General features: G+C 35.4%; 1 protein-coding gene across 2 annotated transcripts in view; it reads right to left on the bottom strand.

The window, feature by feature from the left end:
- Positions 1-13,291, bottom strand: part of emei (transmembrane protein 161-like emei) — a 28,424-nt gene extending 15,133 nt beyond the window's left edge. The window contains exon 1 of one of the 2 annotated variants that reach the window (XM_089097841.1): positions 13,123-13,204. The gene's annotated coding sequence lies outside the window, so the exon portion shown is untranslated. The other variant, XM_089097840.1, reaches the window with a different exon arrangement.
- Positions 13,292-18,711: the final 5,420 nt, after the last annotated feature.

Raw genomic sequence — 18,711 nt, forward strand, 5'->3', positions numbered from 1 at the left:
TATGGACCCCCAGGGACAAGGTCCCCCCTTTGTCCGTGCCTCCTATGAAGGTACCCTACATATCTGTAAGTGTTCCCCTATCGCCACCTGGGGACACGCTGAATGGCCTGGGGGAGGCCAGATCTGCTTCATTCTTAATGTTCAATCTTTGACAGACATTCCCAAATGTGAAAAAAAGGAAAATTGTTTATAAAGCTGTGATAAAAAAAAAAGATCATTCATTAATCATCCCTTTGACTGGAATGGTTTTGCCAGGAATGAGATTAGCCGAGTACATTCAAATTCAAATTTCAAATTTATTTAATTAAAAAACAAGACAGCTCTCGTGGGCAAAGCCCAATATGATGTCTCTTAGTCATAATTAACAAAATAAAGTTGTCTGATAACACTTCGTCAGGATAAATAACCTAAAGGATAAAAACACTTGAGATTGGGAATAAAATTATCTGGTAAAACTTCGTCAGGATAAAAATAAACTAAACAATAAAAACACTAGAGATCATTATAATATTTGACAAAGCTTGGCACAAAGCTTTTACTATAACACATGGTGTTACAGTGGACTGGGGTTAGTTTCGGAACTTTTTCAGCCACTTCCCTGGGGGGACGAGATCTTATAGGGACAACAGGTGGGGAAAGGAATGATCGGTAGATGAGATGTTGAAGGAGGGTGGAGCCAAATCTTTGACATAATTTCTCTCAGCGGGAAGAAAGGGATTCAAGTTTAAATTCCTCGAGGTAAAAGGAGTAAGGTAGAGGGGATCCGCCATAAATGATTTGCAGTGATCTCTTCTGAACTCGTTCTATTTTATCAATTTCATCCTGGGTAAGGGCAAAGTGCTAAACCGGACAAGCATATTCAACTAAGGGGGGGATGAAGGTGTGAAATATTAGTTTCAGCTTGTCCTTAGGAACTCGAAATTTTTTCTGTGTTTTTAGCATTTGGATTGCGCCGTTAGCTTTTTTTACAATTGTCTTTGTATTCTCCCGCCATGAAAGATCAGAAGAAATCACCACACCAAGTAAAGTTATTTTATGGCTTATTATCTCGGAAGCGATAGGAGGTTCGAAAGACGGTTTAGTATTTTGAAGAAAAGAAAATGTTGTGACCGAGCATTTGTCTTTATTCACGACCATGTTTAGTTCAGCCGCCTCTGAGGTAACTTGGTCAATGATACCAGCAGCATTGCTCTTCGAATCCTTAGATACGATTTCTTTTAAGGACAAGTCGTCAACGTATTTCCATCTGTCCCCCAGCTTAGCAGCAATTTCATTTATCATGAGGAGGAAGCCCAGCGGCCCGATCACTGTTCCTTGTGGAATTCGACAAAAAACTGGCAGAAAAGTGGAAAATTGGTCTTTATACTTCACAGTTTGCTCTCTATTTGTTAAGAAGCTCTTGATGATTTTAATAATAAAGCTGGGTATATTTTTTTCCGCCATTTTTTCTAAAAGGATTTTGTGATCAACAAGGTCAAATGCTTTTCTGAAATCAATTGCAATTAAATTTATCCATTTTCCAGGTTCATCCAGGTGTTTTAAAATAAAATCAATTAAATTAACGAGGTAATGAACTGTCGAACACTTAGGGATGTTACCAAATTGCTTTCGATCAGTTAGTTTCAAAATATATTTTTTTCAGCCATGTGGCAACAGAGCTTTCGTATATTCTGCTAAAAACTGACGTATCTCTGATCGGCCGAACAGCAAAAAAATCATTAGCTGCTCCTTTCTTTAGAATGGGAGTAATAAACCCTTTCTTCTATTTATTTGGAAAATATCCTGTTTTTGTTATATTATTGAAAATTATCTGAAGGGGAAATGATAATTCTTTAGCAAATGCTTTAATGAGAGCAGCTGGGATGTCAAAAGGGGCAACGGAAGTTCTTTTTAACGAAGAGAGTTTACGGATTATAATTGCTGATGAAATATCAGCAATTAAATTATCATCTGAAGGAGTAGTTAAATTTACTGGAGGATCCCCGGGTGGAAGAGGGGGGTAAGACTGCACAATTGAAGCAAAATAGGCATTTAAATCATTCGCGGTTTTCTCAAGAGGCTCATCCTTCATGAAGTCAACTGGTTGAGAACTTTTGCCAGTTAGACTTTTTACTTTACTGAAAAACTGCGACGGTTTGGACTCCAAAAGATGGTCAACTTCATTTTCATAGTAATTTGCTTGTGCCTTTTTGATTTTCCATTTTATTTGGTTTGCCAACTGTTTTGCTTGGTTCACTTGACCTTTTCGTATTAGGTGCAATTTATGTTTTATCAGTTGCTTTATTTTTGAATTTACATATGGTTTATCACTAGAACAGAATTTAGTCTTACGTTCGGGAAAACACTCGAGAAATTTTTAATTTAACTTATTATGGAATTCTTCTACTTGAGAATCCAAGTCTTTAGCTGAAGATACCGCAACCCAGTTTTCTCCCGCTATCCAGTCACCGAATTGCAGCAGACCATGGTCAGTGATCGGCCTTGAAGTAACTTCGGTTACTGAATAATTAATTTTTACTTTTTCCAAGGGGTTCCACTGTAACATATAATGATAACTTCCACCAAGTGGTGCTAGTTTACTTGGATTCTGGTAATATTCCGAAAGATTTGACATGATTACATCCAGAGAAGTATTCCCCTTAGTTGTTGGGAAATCGACTAGAGTTTTAAGGTTAAGTGACCTGGCTAGAGATTTGCTATCGAGTTCGTTAGCATCTCTTAGCATTACTACTCCACAATATGGGTGAGTTCTCTGGACATAATCGGCCGATTCCTGCAGCTTCTCCCAAAAAGCTTTGCTTGCTGCAGCTGGCTGACCAGGTGAATAATAGAAAACGCACACTGCTATGGCAGAGAGCGGCCTAGGGAGTCGCTTAGGTTGGGGGTTTACCCAAATAAATTAATCAATATATTCAAGAAAAAGTATATTTAAAAGCTGAGGTTTAAAATATTCGTGCACGAGTGTCATTATTCCTCCTCCTTTTTTCCCAAGAGGATGGTCATCAGGCCGAAGTTTAATAAAAGAAGAAAAGTTAGGAACCCTCAATAAATTAAGATCTTGCCGGTGGACCTCGGAAACACAGATAACGGAAGAGCCAAGCATTTGAGCTGTAGTCTGAAGTTCAGTAAATTTCTCTAGATTCAAACTTTCGGCGTTGCTGTAAAGGAAAGAAGGAAATACGTAACGTTTGTCGCTAAACTCCCGGAAAAAAGGTTTATTTTGGAATTTCTTGCCCCCTATCGCGACTGGGGCAGCAACAGGATCTGAAAAAACTGTTACTGCTGAATATGTGGACATCTTTAAACAAAGACTGGTTGCTGAGTGGTCCTCCAGAGAGTGTAAACTCAACTGGGAAGCTATGGATCAGCACAGTTCACCTGGTTACTAAAGAATCCTTAATTCAACTAAAATTGTAAACTCTGGAGCTCTACAAGGAGAAATCCTTAGATTGCTCCAAGCTGTAATTTAAGGTAATTTAAGGTGAAGCATGGGCTATCCAAAAAGCAGAGGAAGATTTGCTAGATGTTTTCCAGAGAAATTGCCTATGGATTGTTCTGGGTACCCAGCTGACTGACTGTATTTCAAACAGTAGGCTGTACAAAAATTGTGGTTCAATCCTTCTTTCTAGGGTTATAATGAGAGAAAGGTTGAGATGGCTAGGGCATGTTCTACAGATGAAGGATGACAGATTTCTGAAGATTGTCCTTTTTGGCCAACTGTCTAGGGCTAAATGGAAAGCAGGTTGTCCATAGTTGGTGTGCGCAGAATGACATAAAGAAAGATTTAAGGAAAATGAGAACTTCCTAGGAGGGTGTAAAGACTAAGGCTTTGAATAGATTGGAATGGAGGAGGAGCATGTGTAACTGTGGTGGCCTCAGGCAGCTTGGTGCTGTGGCAAGTTTTTAGTAGTAGTAGTTTATTTGGAGCAGTTAAAATTACAAAGCATGGAATAAGATGAACATATTACTCAATATCTTTTTTATGCTTTTTCTGAATATAATAATTGGTTTACTTGCAAATACAAATATCAACCCATTAAAGACCCTCAAAGATGATACCTTTTTCTCTTGTTTTTAGTTATATAAAAGTATTAAAACAACAATTCTTACTTTCATTATATGCAGAATAATTGTTGTTATTATGCAAAAATAAAGATGAGAGAAGATGCCTCATGGTGAAAATTTGAAGGAGTTGAAATTATCTACACTGGTTTACTGACAACAAAGAACTGATATGCTTATGAAATATAAGCTGACTTCACAAGAAAACCCCTGAATTCATTTGTCAACTTCCCAAAATATTGGCACTGGGGTGCATTTTAAGAACAACCCCCGTATCATCAACTACAAAGCATTTCACAAATCAAGATGGATCTTAATTTGGTACAGTGCAAATTAAGGTAATACATTCCAACTACAGCTCCAATGTACTTTACCCCTGCCCCCCATCATGTGCAAACTTTTTTCTCTCGTTTTAGATACAGCTTATACACTGCTATTAGTGTTACTCTTGTTTCAACTGGTCTACACATAATTGAGTTGACAGTGACATAATTGGGAACCAGAATACACATGGGAAATGGTAAAATTCTAGACAAGCTAGTTTTTGCAATCTTGGAAAGGGGTTAGCCAAGGTTAGGAAAATGAAATTTCAGCATTGAATCAATGACCAAGAGCATACTCTGGGAAGCTATTGCCAATCTATGTTGGCCCTTTGCTCATTTTTAAGTCTTAATTTTTGTTATACCTATACAGTTTTTGTTAAACATATAGTTTTGACAAAACTATATGTACCTTAATTTTCATTTTTCCTATTTCTTTTTCACTGGTTTTAGCTTTGAAAATACAATTCCTGTTATTTGAGTAGAATTTTAAGGCATAACAGTAAGTTTTTTTTTTCAATTTAGGAAACGTATTTGTTTCTAAACAAATATGCTTTCTAAAAGCCAGAATATAATTTGTACTTTACTGAAAAAATGTGCATTGTCAGTTTAATATATATAGCTGATATTTATTCCTTAAAATCTTAATTAACCTTTGATTTCTTAAAGTTATGAAAATGAGAACATTTAAAAGAATTTTTTCAGTAAAGTATAAATTATTATGTTAAATCGCACTTGCTAGTGATATAATGATGATAGGGCTGCGGGACATCAGCTTCATCTCATTGCGTGAGCCATAGTTTGGTCTCCCATTCCTTATCGAGATTCACTTTGAAACTGTCCATGGATAGTGAACTCACTGTTGTTTTCGCTCAGATCGTTTCAAAGGTTTATGACGTGGTTGGAGAAGAAATGGTTCCTCTTCGTATTAACAAACTTCCAAAAAAGCTTTGCTGAATGACCCCTGGTTCTTGATGATTGGGCAGGCTGGAATAAGTCTTTGTCATCAGACTGGAGTAGTTTGTAAGTCAATATCATATCCCCTCTTTGCTGATGGTATGTTAGAGTTGGTAGCTTGAAGCACTGCAGTTAGCATGCATACTCTTTGTCTTTGAGTCCCATTACGCATTTAGAAGTCTGTCTTTGGACAGACTCGAGGGCCATCTGGTCTGTTTTACTAATTGGCTTGGCAATACACATTCCAAATTCTAATCTTGGTCTCACCAGGCTCTTGTAGAGTTTTTCTGGCTCTTGTAGAGATTATATTCTGGCTTTTAGAAAACATAGGGGTTTAGAACCCTGCTCATATTAATTTCTGCTCGTTTTGAGTTTGACTCTGCTATTTATTTTAATTTCTGTTTGTTTTGGGTTTCATTTATTTATTGATACTGATTTGTGGTAGTTGTAGGCTTGATACATTATTTGATTCCATTTTGTTTATTTTTGGTTTAATGGAGTTCTTTACTTTTTCTTTAAACTTATTTTGTGGAAAAAGCTTTTTTAATTAATTTTTGTTCATTTTATATTGACATTGCCTTTTTCAGGGAAAAAGATTGAGCCTCTTCTAAAGTTAAACAACCATCCCTTCCATAAAAACCTTAAATACCCCCTGGGCATAACTTACTACCCTTGCCCCTAATCTCTGGGGTTTGTTTAAACCCTAAAAGTCTTGTTATATGATATTTAGACTATTTTGAATAGATGTCTATCTTAGATGCATTTTGGACAATACAACATGTGTGGGGGGGTGGGGGGTGGGTATCTGTCCTCTGATCACTGTGACTCTTAAAATGAGCACTAGAGCATCTGATTACCAATCCAATGAGCCCCCTCCAAAGTTTATATGGCCATGCTTTCTATAGAAAAAGCTTATATGCCCCCAGGGTAAAACTTACAACCCTTGCCCTGAGGGCTGGGGGGATGTGTTATCCTCAAAGACATAATTTCCAGACCTTTCAAATATGTTGAAAAAAATGACTAGCTCAAAATTTTGATAGGAAGTGTTTGGGGAAATGACAGGCAAGAGGGGGGGGGCATTTACCCTCTGATCACTTTTGACTAATAAAAAAAGCACTAGTCCTCTAAATTTCCAATTGAATGAGCCTTTTTGAAGCTTCTACAACAAACATTTCCATAAAAACTTTATATGCCCCAACAGCATAACTTATGACCTTTGTCCTGAGGGCTACAGGGAGAGGGTTATCATCCTCAAAGACATGATTTCCAGACCTTTCAACTAAGTTGAATAAAATGACCATATCAAAATGTTGATTGGAATTGTGTGGGGAAATGATGGGCATGGGGTGGGGGGTGATTCTCCCTCCAATTACTTTTGACTGTTAAAAAGGACAATAGTCCTCTCAATTCCCAATCAATTGAGCCCTTTTTGAAGTTTTTACAACAACGCTTTCTATAAAAACCTTATATGCCCCCGGGCATAACTAGAAACCTGAGCCCTGAGGGCTTTGGGGGGAGGGGTGTCATACTCAAACATATAATTACCGGACCTTTCGACTACATTCAACAAAATGGCTATATCAAAATGTTGATCAAAGTGTTTGGGGAAATGGTGGGCATGGGGGGGGAGCCAATCGCCCTCTGATCACTTTTGACTATTAATAAGTGCACTAACCCTCTCAAGTCCCAATCGAATAAGCCCTTTTTGAAATTTCTACAACAACGTTTTTTAGAAAAAACCTTATATGCCCCCAGGGCCTAACTTACAACCTTTGCCCGGGGAGCTTTGGGGGGTTTTTCATCCTCAAAGACATAATTTCTGGACCTTTCAACTATGTTGAACAAAATGGCTATCTCAAAATTTTGATTGAATGTGTTTGGGGAAATGGTGGGTGTGAGAAGGGGGTAAGTTGCCCTCCAATCCCTTTTGACTATAAAAAGAGCACTAGCCCTTACAATTTCCAACTGAATGGGCCCTATTTGAAGTTTCTACAGCAACACTTTCTATAAGAACCTTATATGTCCACAAGGCATAACTTACAATCCCTGCTCTGAGGGTTGTGAGGGGGGGAGGTGTCATTCCCAAAGATCTAATTTCAAGAACTTTAAACTACATTGAACAAAATGGCTATCTCAATATTTTGATTGGATGTCTTTGGAGAAATGGTGGGCGTGAGAGGGGGATTAGCTGCCCTTCAATTTCCAATCAAATGAGCCCTTTTTGAAGTTTCTACAACAATGCTTTCTATAAAAGCCTTATATACCCCCAGGGCATAACATACAACCCCTACCCTGAGGGCTGTGGGGGGTGTCATTTTCAAGGACCTAATTTCCAGAACTTTCAAGTACACTGAAAAAAATGGGAATTTTGATTGCATGTGTCTGGGGAAATACAAACAGAACATATTTATTTCATCTTTAAAGGCATAATAATTTTAAAATCATGTTAAGGTACTTTACTTGTATTAATAAACTATGTATGCACTACTTACTGCATATTTTGCCAAAAATATGTCTTGCCTGTGAATGTACCTTAGGGTTGTTTGTCTGTGAGCAGAGAGAAGATTCTTTTGTTGTTGTGACAGTGACAGGTGTAGTTTTGTTAATGCTACTTTCCACAAAATTCTCACTCATTTTGCCTTCTCCCTTCCCCAGTCTCTCAAGCTGTTTTCTTTTCAATCATGCAAAAGCAGTTGTTCAAGGTGGTTTCTAGTTTCTCCTTCTGCTTTGTTATTACACATGATATCTGCTAAATGGAAAAGAATCTTTTTGTCTATTTGAAGGAAGTTAGAAATTGTTAAACAAAAATTGAAAGTGACATCAACGGCAGTGCAAGAGCACTGCCTAAGTAAAGAATAATGTTGGCACAATCTATTATTTATTTTTTGGTTATTTTCTTTCTTTTAGACCAGGGCACTTTGAATTGAAGGAGTTGAAGTAGAAACTTCAAAAAGGGCTCATTTGATTGGAAATTGGAATGACTTGTGCTCTTTTTATAGCCAAAAGATTGGAAGGCAACTAACACTCCTTCCATGCCCACAATTTCCCCAAAAACATCCAATCAAAATTTTGAGATGGCCATTTTGTTCAAAATAGTTGAAAGATTTGGAAATTATGTCTTTGAGGAGGACACTCCCTCAAGTCCTCAGGGTAAGGGTTGTAATTTATGCCCTGGGGACATATAAGGTTTTTACAGAAAGTGTTTGCATAGACACTTCAAAAAGGGCACATTTGATTGGAAATTCAAAGCGCTAGTGCCCTTTTTAATAGTCAAAAGTGATTGGAGGGCAACTAACCCCCCTCCCACGCCCACCTTTTCCCCAAACACATCTAATCAAAGTTTTGAGATAGCCATTTTGTTCAACATAGTTGAAAGTTCTGGAAATTAGGTCTTTGAGGATGAACCCCACCCCCCACACACACACAGCCCTCAGGGCAAGGGTTGTAAGTTATGCCCTGGGGGCATATAAGGTTTTTATAGATAGTGCTGTTGTAAAAACTTCAAAAAGAGCTCATTTAATTAGAAATTGAAAGAGCTATTGCCCTTTTTAATAGTTGAAAGTAATTGGAGGGCAACTAATCCCCCCCTCTTACACCAACTATTTCCCCAGACACATGCAATCAAAATTTTGATATATCCATTTTGTTTCATCTAGTTGAAAGCTCAGGAAATTAGGTCTTTGAGGATGATAACCTCCTCAGAGCCCTCAGGGCAAGGGTTGTAAGTTATGCCCTGCAGGCATATAGGTTTTTATAGAAAGTGTTATTGTAGAATCTTCAAAAAGGGCTCATTTGATTGGAAATTGAAAGGGCTAGTGCCCTTTTTAATAGTTGAAAGTGATTGGAGAGCAACTAACTCCCCTCTCATGCCCACCATTTCCCCAAACACATTGAATCAATTGTAATTTTTTGTATTTTTTATGTTTTTGTACAGTATTTAAAAAAAAATATTTACATTGGTGCAGTTAATCCACACTGTGGATAATTGAACAGCAGATAATTGGGAGTTGACTGTACTTCAAAGCATCTGCCTGGGATATACTTTTGTCTGTAGAACCATCCCTGAAAGTTTTATTTTCCTAATCCAACCCCTTTCCTAGATATCAAAAAGTAGATTGAATTTTACTTGATATTTGGAAAGAACAGAAAAAAAGGGTAGGCTATCAAGTGGTATGTTCTCTGGTAAATTTTTTGTTATTCATATTGTTGACTTACAAATAAAGTAAACATATGCCTTTTTTATGCTCTTTCCAAATATAATAATCATTTTTGTCAGAAATGGATTTTTATCCCCACCCCTATATATACCAACTCAGGGTATAGAGTGAGCACTGTTTGACTTTTAAAGTCATTGGTTCTTTATACTCTAAGCAACAAATATTGTCATTTACCTTTATATAGAAAGTACTATAAAGTTAAACAAAAGACATTATTGTGTTTCCTTTAAATATGGAGAATAATATAAAGTCTTCTGTGTGACTTTTTAAACATCAAATTATTATAGAGAAGTATGAATAAACTTATACAGAAAACTTTCTGGTTTTCTTATTTCATATATGATCCACTAAAATGTCATACAGAAAAAATTATATCAGCCTACCCTACTGATACATAGAGAAAATAACAAAAAGTCATACAGATGGCTTTTTATAGCCTAGGCCTACATGATTTCATATATAGAGCAGCCTAAATAAAGTCATACAGATGACTTTTTAATATATCATTCTACTATAAAGCATTATGAATAAACTCATACAGATGACATTTTATGTATCCTGCTATTATAGAGCAAACATAAATAAAGTCATACAGATGGCTTTTTATACCTCATACTATTATAGAGCAAACATGAATGAAGTCCTACATACAACTTTTTATGCCTCTCTTTTATAGAGCAAACTTCAATAAAGTCATACAGATGACTTTTTATACCTCCTGCTAGTACATAGAGAAAACAACAAAAAGTCATACAGATGGCTTTTTATAGCCTACAGAATTTCACATATAGAGCAGCCTACATAAAGTCATACAGATGACTTTTTAATATATCATTATACTATAAAGCATTATGAATAAAGTCATACGCATGACGTTTTATGTCTCCTGCTATTATAGAGCAAACATAAATAAAGTCATACAGATGGATTTTTATACCTCATACTATTATAGAGCAAACATGAATGAAGTCCTACATATGACTTTTTATGCCAATTTTAAAGGAGCAAACTTCAATAAAGTCATACAGATGTCTTTTTATACCTCCTGCTTGTACATAGAGAAAACAACAAAAAGTCATACAGATGGCTTTTTATAGGATATGCCTACATGATTTCATCTATAGAGTAGCCTAAATTAAGTCATACAGATGACTTTTTAATATATCATTCTACTATAAAGCATTATGAATAAAGTCATACAGATGACTTTATGTCTCTTGCTATTATAGAGCAAACATAAATAAAGTCATACAGTTGACTTTTTAATATATCATTCTACAATAAAACATTATGAATAGTCACACAGATGACTTTTTATACCTCCTGCTATTATAGAGCAAACATAAATAAAGTCTTACAGATGACTTTTTATAACTCATATTAGTATAGAGCAAACATGAATAAATTCTTACAAATAACTTTTTTTTGTTTTCTCTATGTATCAGTTGGGTAATATAATTTCTTCTGTATGACATTTTAGTGGATCATATATTAAATAAGAAAACCAAAATGTCTTTTGTATAACTCTATTTGTACTTCTTAACAACAATTTGATGTTTAAAAAGTCATTCAGAAGACTTTATATCATTCCCATCATTTCTCTACAAATAGAAATATATAATTACAAACATACAAGGTATAAAAAGTCATTTGTAAAGCATAGAATATATTAAATATGTAACCTACTCTAACCTAGGTACCTTTTTGTCCCCCTAAACCCCCAAAAACAACAGTTTAAATATTGTCAAAACATTGGAAACCATGCTAAGCATTAATTACTGCATAACAGTGTCTTGAATTAACCCATACAAAATGGGTTTTCTGTTGTATCTCCAGTTTGACATATATAAAAGAGTGCATTTAACAAAAAAATACCAAGTTATCTGTAGGACTTGTTCATGTTTGCTATATAATAGTACAAGGTATAAAATGTCATCTGCATTACTTTATTCATGTTTGCTCTATAATAGTGTAAGATATAAAAAGTCATCTGTATGACTTTATTCATGTTTTCTCAACAATAGTGAGATATATAAAAGGTAAAGTTCTACCAAATCATATTATTGAGTTAGGACAAAAGTGAATACACCATTTGATGCCTTTTTTATGCTGATTACAAATATAATAATCATTTCTATCGGAAATGAATGTCAGCCCCCCCCCACCCAATATATGCCAATTCCGGGTTAGGTTAGGTTGGGTTAGGTATAAATAGGGGGGGGGGGCTGAAATTCATTTCTGATAGAAATGATTATTATATTCGTAATCAGCATAAAAAAAAGGGTAAAATTCAACTTTAGCTACTTTTGACTATCTTGGAAAGGGGTTAGGTTAAGAAAATGAAACTTTCAGGGATGGGTCTACAGGCTAAAGTATGTCCTGGGAAGATATTTTGAAGCATCCACCTCCACTCCTTCTCCCTCTAGAGGGTCCTGACCTTTGATGACCTTTAAAAATCTATGTGTTATATAAGTGAAACCTTGCAAAATAAATCTTCTGCTTAAATGAGGTACAACAAAATGGTTTTTAGCTTCAAAACTTTGCTCAATCTCAATTTATAAGGTTTTAAAGATATTCAAATACATTTCATATATTTTGGAAATAAACTATTTATAGGCTATGGCTTAAAATTCTGCTAAAATAACTGAAAGTGCATTTTCAGAGCTAAAGCCAGAGAAAAAGAAACTGATAACTGAAAATTAAGGTAAAATGTTGTTGTCAAAATTTCAATGGGTATAGACCTGTCATGTAGGCAAATTTCAGGACCCTCAAGAGGAAGAAGGAGTGGAGGTAGGTACTTCAAAATACCTTCCTGGGACATACTTTAGCCTGTAGACCCATCCCTGAAAGTTTCATTTTCCTAACCTAACACCTTTCCAAGATAGTCAAAAGTAGCTAAAGTAGAATTTTACCAAAAAAAGGCATCAAATGGTGTATTCACTTTATTTCTAACTCAATAATATGATTTGGTAGAACTTTACCACATAAAAAGTCATCTGTATGGCTTTATTTTTGCTGGCTCTATAGGTTAATAGCATGAGGTATAAAAAGTCATTTTTATGACTTTATTTATGTTTGCTCTATAAAAGAATGAGGCATTTAAGTCATCTGTATGACTTTTTATCATTCTACATAATAGGAGAAAGCAAGATATTGTCTTCTGTTTGACTTTATACTGTATTCTATATAAGAATAAATGACAATTTTCAATTGCTCAGATATAAAAAAAACATTTTCTATAGGCTAGGCTATTGTCATATGTAGGTAACCCCAGGGTATATATTTGCACATTAGGGGGGTGGTGTTAAATTTTATTTCTTATTTAAATGAGAGGTAATTTTAAACTTTCCCTCCGCCCCCCTAATGTGCAAATATAGGCCTATATCCTGAATTGTTATATATAGGGGTTGGGGGTAAAATTCATTTCCAACAAAGAGCATAAAAAAAGGCATCGAGTGGTATGTTTACTTTATTCGCAAGTCAATAATATGAATAACGAAAAATTTACCTGTTCTCCTTAGCCTAGCCTAATCCTAGGTCAGTAATTTGATCTGCTCAAAACTTACCTGATTATTATACCACTTTTTTAGTATAATGAATAACACGATAATTTCATGTTTTTTTCAAAATAATAATAATAGCCTATCACTTACTTAACACCGGAGACTGTAAGCTTTAAACCTTTCCTTGCAATTTAAGGTTTATACATAGTTTTCTTGCCACTTTTCTATGTTGCCAAATAACGTCGTCTCATAAGTGCAAATTAAGGCCAAGAAAGAGACATTTTTGCTAAAAAGAAAGTGCAAGTCATAACATTCGTAGAAGCGCGGCGTCAGTCGCGTGCGCAGCCCCTCTTACTGTTCTGACCACCCTTATGTCATTTAAAAAAAAATTATAAGTTATCCTGTGATCATTAAACATATTTCCTTTAGATTTTTCAAACGTTTTTAATATAAAGTAAGGAGGGCTCCCTATTTAAATCAACCTCAAAATAATGAGTTATATAACAATTATCGTTGTTTTTATAGCTAAAATGTACTGCTCTGCTAGTAATTTGCGTGTGCTAATTTTGATTTCCTGGATCTTTAACTGTTCTATAGTTAACATCATCAAATGTTTAGATGAGATGTCCACTTCATTTTGTCTAAATGTTTTGAATGGAACATAAAACGTCATAGTCATGAATTATAGCTGACTTCTTCTTCTATTTAACAGCAGGCGGGCTTTTCAGTAAAACTATTTAGCCCTTTTCCTTCTGCTTCACTCTGTGGGCTACAGAGCTACTGGCTTGATTGCCTCATATTTATTAGATATATTCAGATATCTTTCAGCAGATCTTTCGACTCTAGGAGTTCAAATATAAGATGATAGATGTCGATTTCTATGCTCTGTGTGCAGGTATAGTTGGCTAGGCTCTTGACTGATAGTGGGATTTTGTGGTGTTTGAAGTATTTTAACAGTTTAGAAAGCAAGGTATGTTGTGCAGACGTCAGCATATTACATTCAAATAGGCAATGGTCAATTGTTTCATTATTCATATTACAATGCCTGCAAAGAGGGGACAGGGGAATTGAACCACTTGAATTAGAAAGCTTATATGAGAATGCAAGGAAATTTAGTCCATTTGTTCCAGAACGAATTCTTAGATAAATTTTAGAAAGATACTTATTGGGAAAGGGGGAAAGGATAGGATTAATCTTATTAAAATTAATATCTGATAGCCTCCATCGGTAAATATCTCTAATTGGGATTGGTCTCCCACTTGGCTGGTCAATATTTTTATAGCATTTTTTGCTATTTCATCAACCTGATGATTACCACTTATGCCAGAGTGGCTAGGAATGTACTGAAAGCAAGTTTTTATGCCACTTGAAGCAAGAATATCAATAATACTGAGACAATGATAAGTGTCAATATCCAACTTATATTGAGGAGCTGAGGCCAGCAACTCAAGGCTTGATAAAGAGTCTGAATAGATGATAATATTATTCAATTTTTCGATCAAAGATTGGTTTTGCTTAAGGTGTTCTAATGCCATGATTATGGCATTTAATTCAGCAGACATTATAGATAAATTATTAAATAATCTCTCGCCCATTGCAATTTTCAGGTGAGGAAGGAAAACACCACTTGCAACCTTCTCATTCATTTTTGACCCATCAACAAACATTTGGAAGTGAGTTTTATAGGTAATTGTATTAAGTTCTGCAAATTTTTTCTGAACAAAAGCAATGGGGGTTAAATCTTTATTCCATTTTGAAAATTCAGTATTTATTATGGGAAATGACCAATTCCATGGAGGGGATTGGGGGAAAGTAGGTGCAATAGACTTTGCTGGTACAGGGAACTTCTTTTGAATATTGGCATACTCATCTGCAATACCTCTATACATGGCTGGATTTCTTAACCAATTATGTAATGTGTGTGAGCTATTTGATTCAATTTTTGTAAGATGTTTTATCAAGAGAAAGCTACGTCTATCTTTTATTGTTGTTAATCCACTCTCCATAAGCAGAAACTTGGTGCTTGTGGGTTTCCTAAGACCAAATATGAGGCGTATTATAACATTTTGTGTTGTTTCAATTTTTTGCATCTGGGTCTTTGCACATGCACCATATACAATGAGCCCATAGTCATTATGGGGTCTTATATGTGATTTATAAAACTGGAGTAAGGTTTTCTCCTTACAACCCCAGGGTGTGGAAAGAAGTCTTTTTAGTATATTTGCTTTTCTATAACATTTTTTTATTGTGTTTGAAATGTGGAGGTGGAAATTAAGTTTATGGTCAAGCATGAGACCTAGGTAATTAATATTATTATCTTCTGGAATAGTTGTTTTATTTAGAGTTAGTTTTGCATTAACATGGTTTCGCTTCCTGTGAAATTGGATTATTTTTGACTTGGTGGGTGCAATGGGTAAATCTGAACGTTGAGAGAATTTTTCAAACCGGAAAAGCGACTTTTGCATATTTGACTGTGCTATCTGAAAGGTGTTACCAGATGACCATTGCACCAGATCATCCGCATATTGTAGATTCATGTGGGGTAGGTTCATGTCCCAGAGATATAGGCCAAAAAGGAGGCAACTGAGGACTGCTCCCTGAGGTAAGCCTTTGGATATTGTCTTTTGGGGTGAAGAGGCTGAACCAACACAAACAATGAAACTTCGCTCTTCTATGAAGGATTTAATAAAGGATACTAGCTTGGGAGGTACTCCAAGGTTTGCAAGTTTATTTAAAAGGATTTGGTGGTTCACATTGTCATATGCTCCTTCAAAATCAAGGAAAGCTGCCACTAGGATATTATTTTTTGAGAAAGATTCATTTATTGCATTTGTTAGCAAAATGAAAGCATCTGTTGAGGAGTGGTATTTCCTGAATCCAGTTTGAGTGTGTGGGATCATGTTATTTTTCTCAACAAACCAGAGGAGTCTGTGATAAATCATTTTCTCCATTATTTTCCCCATCACAGGTGTAATCATTATGGGCCTATAAGACTCAGGGTTATCTTTTGGTTTATTTTTCGTTAGGATTGGTAGGAGGGACGAACATTTCCATATATTGGGGAACCTAGAGGATGCCCAAGCGTGATTATAACAATTTAGCAGTTCTTGTTTGTATGAAGGTGTGAGATTCTTTATCCATGTAGGGTGTATATTGTCATAGCTGCTGCTAGTTTTGGACCTAATATGATGTATTGCATTATTCAATTCCTGGATTGAAAATGGATTAGTTATGTACTCGGATCCTGGGCGAGGTTGGTAACTAGGGTTCATAGGAATTGTGGACAGATTGCTTTGATTGTTTGATGTTAGCTTATTAACAAAAAGAGTTGCAAATAGGTTAGCCTTTTCAATATCATTGTCATAATGGGTATTATTATGTATAAGCTCATGCAGGAGTGGGTTGGGAGAAGTCTTTTTCCCACATATGTGGCTTATGACTTTATGTATAATTGGCTCATGCGTTTCTCTGGAGAGATTATTTGCAAAATTATTCCAGTATTTATATTTAGCATCTATTATAGTCCTTTTTAGATTAGATTCTGCTTGTAATTTTTTTAAATATGTAATAGGTGTTGGTTTTTTTATGAATTCTGTCGTAGCTGCCTTTTTTATCCTCCATTTATTTAGGCACTCATTTGTCCACCATGCTTTAGGACTTTGTTTAGGGACTGTTTTCTTAGGTGTTGTCCTGGGGATAGCATGATTAGCTGTATTTATTAGTAAAGATGTCAAGGCTTCAGCATGTGTTTCAACTGTTGTGTTAGAAATGCATGAACTTTGGGTGAAACTTGTAATTTCATCATTTAGCTTATTTTGGAAAATAGACAAATTTGCTTTAGTGTTGATATATTTGGAGGTATGAGATGAAGTTTCAGCAGGTTCATTTAGGGAGCAAACTACAGCAAAGTGGTCTGTACACAGACTATCAATTTTATTTATGTAAATTTTGTTCAAAAAATTTAAAGACACAATTTGTAGGTCAATTGTGGAGAATTTGACACTTTTGGGGTTAAAATATGTATTTAGGTTTGGAGGGGTAGCAACAGCTAATTCATTATTATTTGAAGTCATATGCTCAATAAATTTACCAGCTTTATTTGCTGGTTTATTCCCCACAAAAGGCTGTGGGCATTGAAATCACCACAAATAATGATGTTTTTTAACATATTAGAATTATTTATATAATTAAAGAAATCCTTGGCATCTGAAGTTTGGCCATTAGGGTTATAAAAGCTTATTATGTAGGTTTTTAAATTATTCAGCCAAACACTTATACCAATTACATCAACATCATTTTCAAAATCTGGAAAATTGATGCTACAAAATTTTATATTATTATTAACTAATAAAGCTACATCACCTCCTTTTCTCTCTGAAGATCTATCCTTTCTCAGGATAGTGTATCCCAGAGACTTAATTTGTTGATTTTGGGTTAAATAAGTTTCCTGGAGGCAAGCAATATTAATGGAATTATTATTCATAAATGATATTAGTTCATTTAGCTTATTTTCTGTGAGTGATCTTAAGTTCCATTGGAGTATTGATAAATGTTGCGTTGTTGATTTTTTCTTCATATGACATTATATTAATGTTAAGCTTTGTTAAATGTAAAGCGAGATATTTTTCTGCTTGAATGAGCATATCATCTGGGATGTAGATTTTTGCCAATTCTGCAATAATTTTTGTTTTCTGTAGTTGATGTATGTTCATGGCCTGAACTGCATTACAGTTTAGAATGAATAAGCATATATTTGGGTATTGCATTTTTGTTAGTGCATACTGTTTGTTGGTTAAGTGATTTATTAATGGTATTGTTTATGGTTTGTTTCTTCTTGGGAGGGAGGGCAAGGCTGGCCTCATCTCACCGGAAAACAAGGCTTGCTGGCTTGGTGATTCCTTCTGATAGGGATTTGAGCTAGGGGCTTAGAAGATGTTGTTTTATATGGGGTGCTTGATGCATTTGGGGCATTTGACTTGGGGGTTTTGGTTGGTTTCATTACAGGCTTTATTTGGTATTGTTGGGCAGCATTTGCTTCCATTGCTGCAAACGGGTCTGGGATGGCCTTCTCTGTTGATATTTGGAGTGTTAGAGCTCTTTTCTTGTATGCAGGGCATAATGATTTATTTGTAGATTCATGTGGACCTTTGCAATTGATGCATGTAGGCTGGGTGTTTTTGCAAGTTGTCAGCTCTTTAGGATGGAAAGATTTACAATTACTACACTCTTGGAGAATTTCATTGCATTTGTTTGTCGTGTGTCCCAGTTTGAAACACTTCTGACACTGAATAGGCTTAGGTTTGTATTCCTTGTGTGGTTTGATTTGCCCAAATAGGAATAATTTTTCTGGGATATCAATTTTATCCTTTAGTGTGAATAAGAAGGATCTACTAGTTTTTAGGCCAGTAGAATTAGGTTTTCCAAGTTGGGTAACATCCTCAACTGGGATTGTGTTTCCAGCCCTATCTGAGAGGCCTTCTTTTAACTCCTGAGTAGATATCTCTGGGGGAACATTGTAAACTACAATTTTTGTTGGTGATTGTTTTGGGTTCCAATTAGATGCAATAATTGGGATATTCAGAAGGGATTTAAGGTTAATTATTGTATCTGCTGATTTTTGATCTTCTACAGCTATAAGCAGAGATCCATCAC

Source organism: Artemia sp. Qi Xiang Cuo, chromosome 12, assembly GCF_049724085.1.
Source record: "Artemia sp. Qi Xiang Cuo chromosome 12, ASM4972408v1, whole genome shotgun sequence".
NCBI classification, from domain to species: Eukaryota; Metazoa; Arthropoda; class Branchiopoda; order Anostraca; family Artemiidae; genus Artemia; species Artemia sp. Qi Xiang Cuo.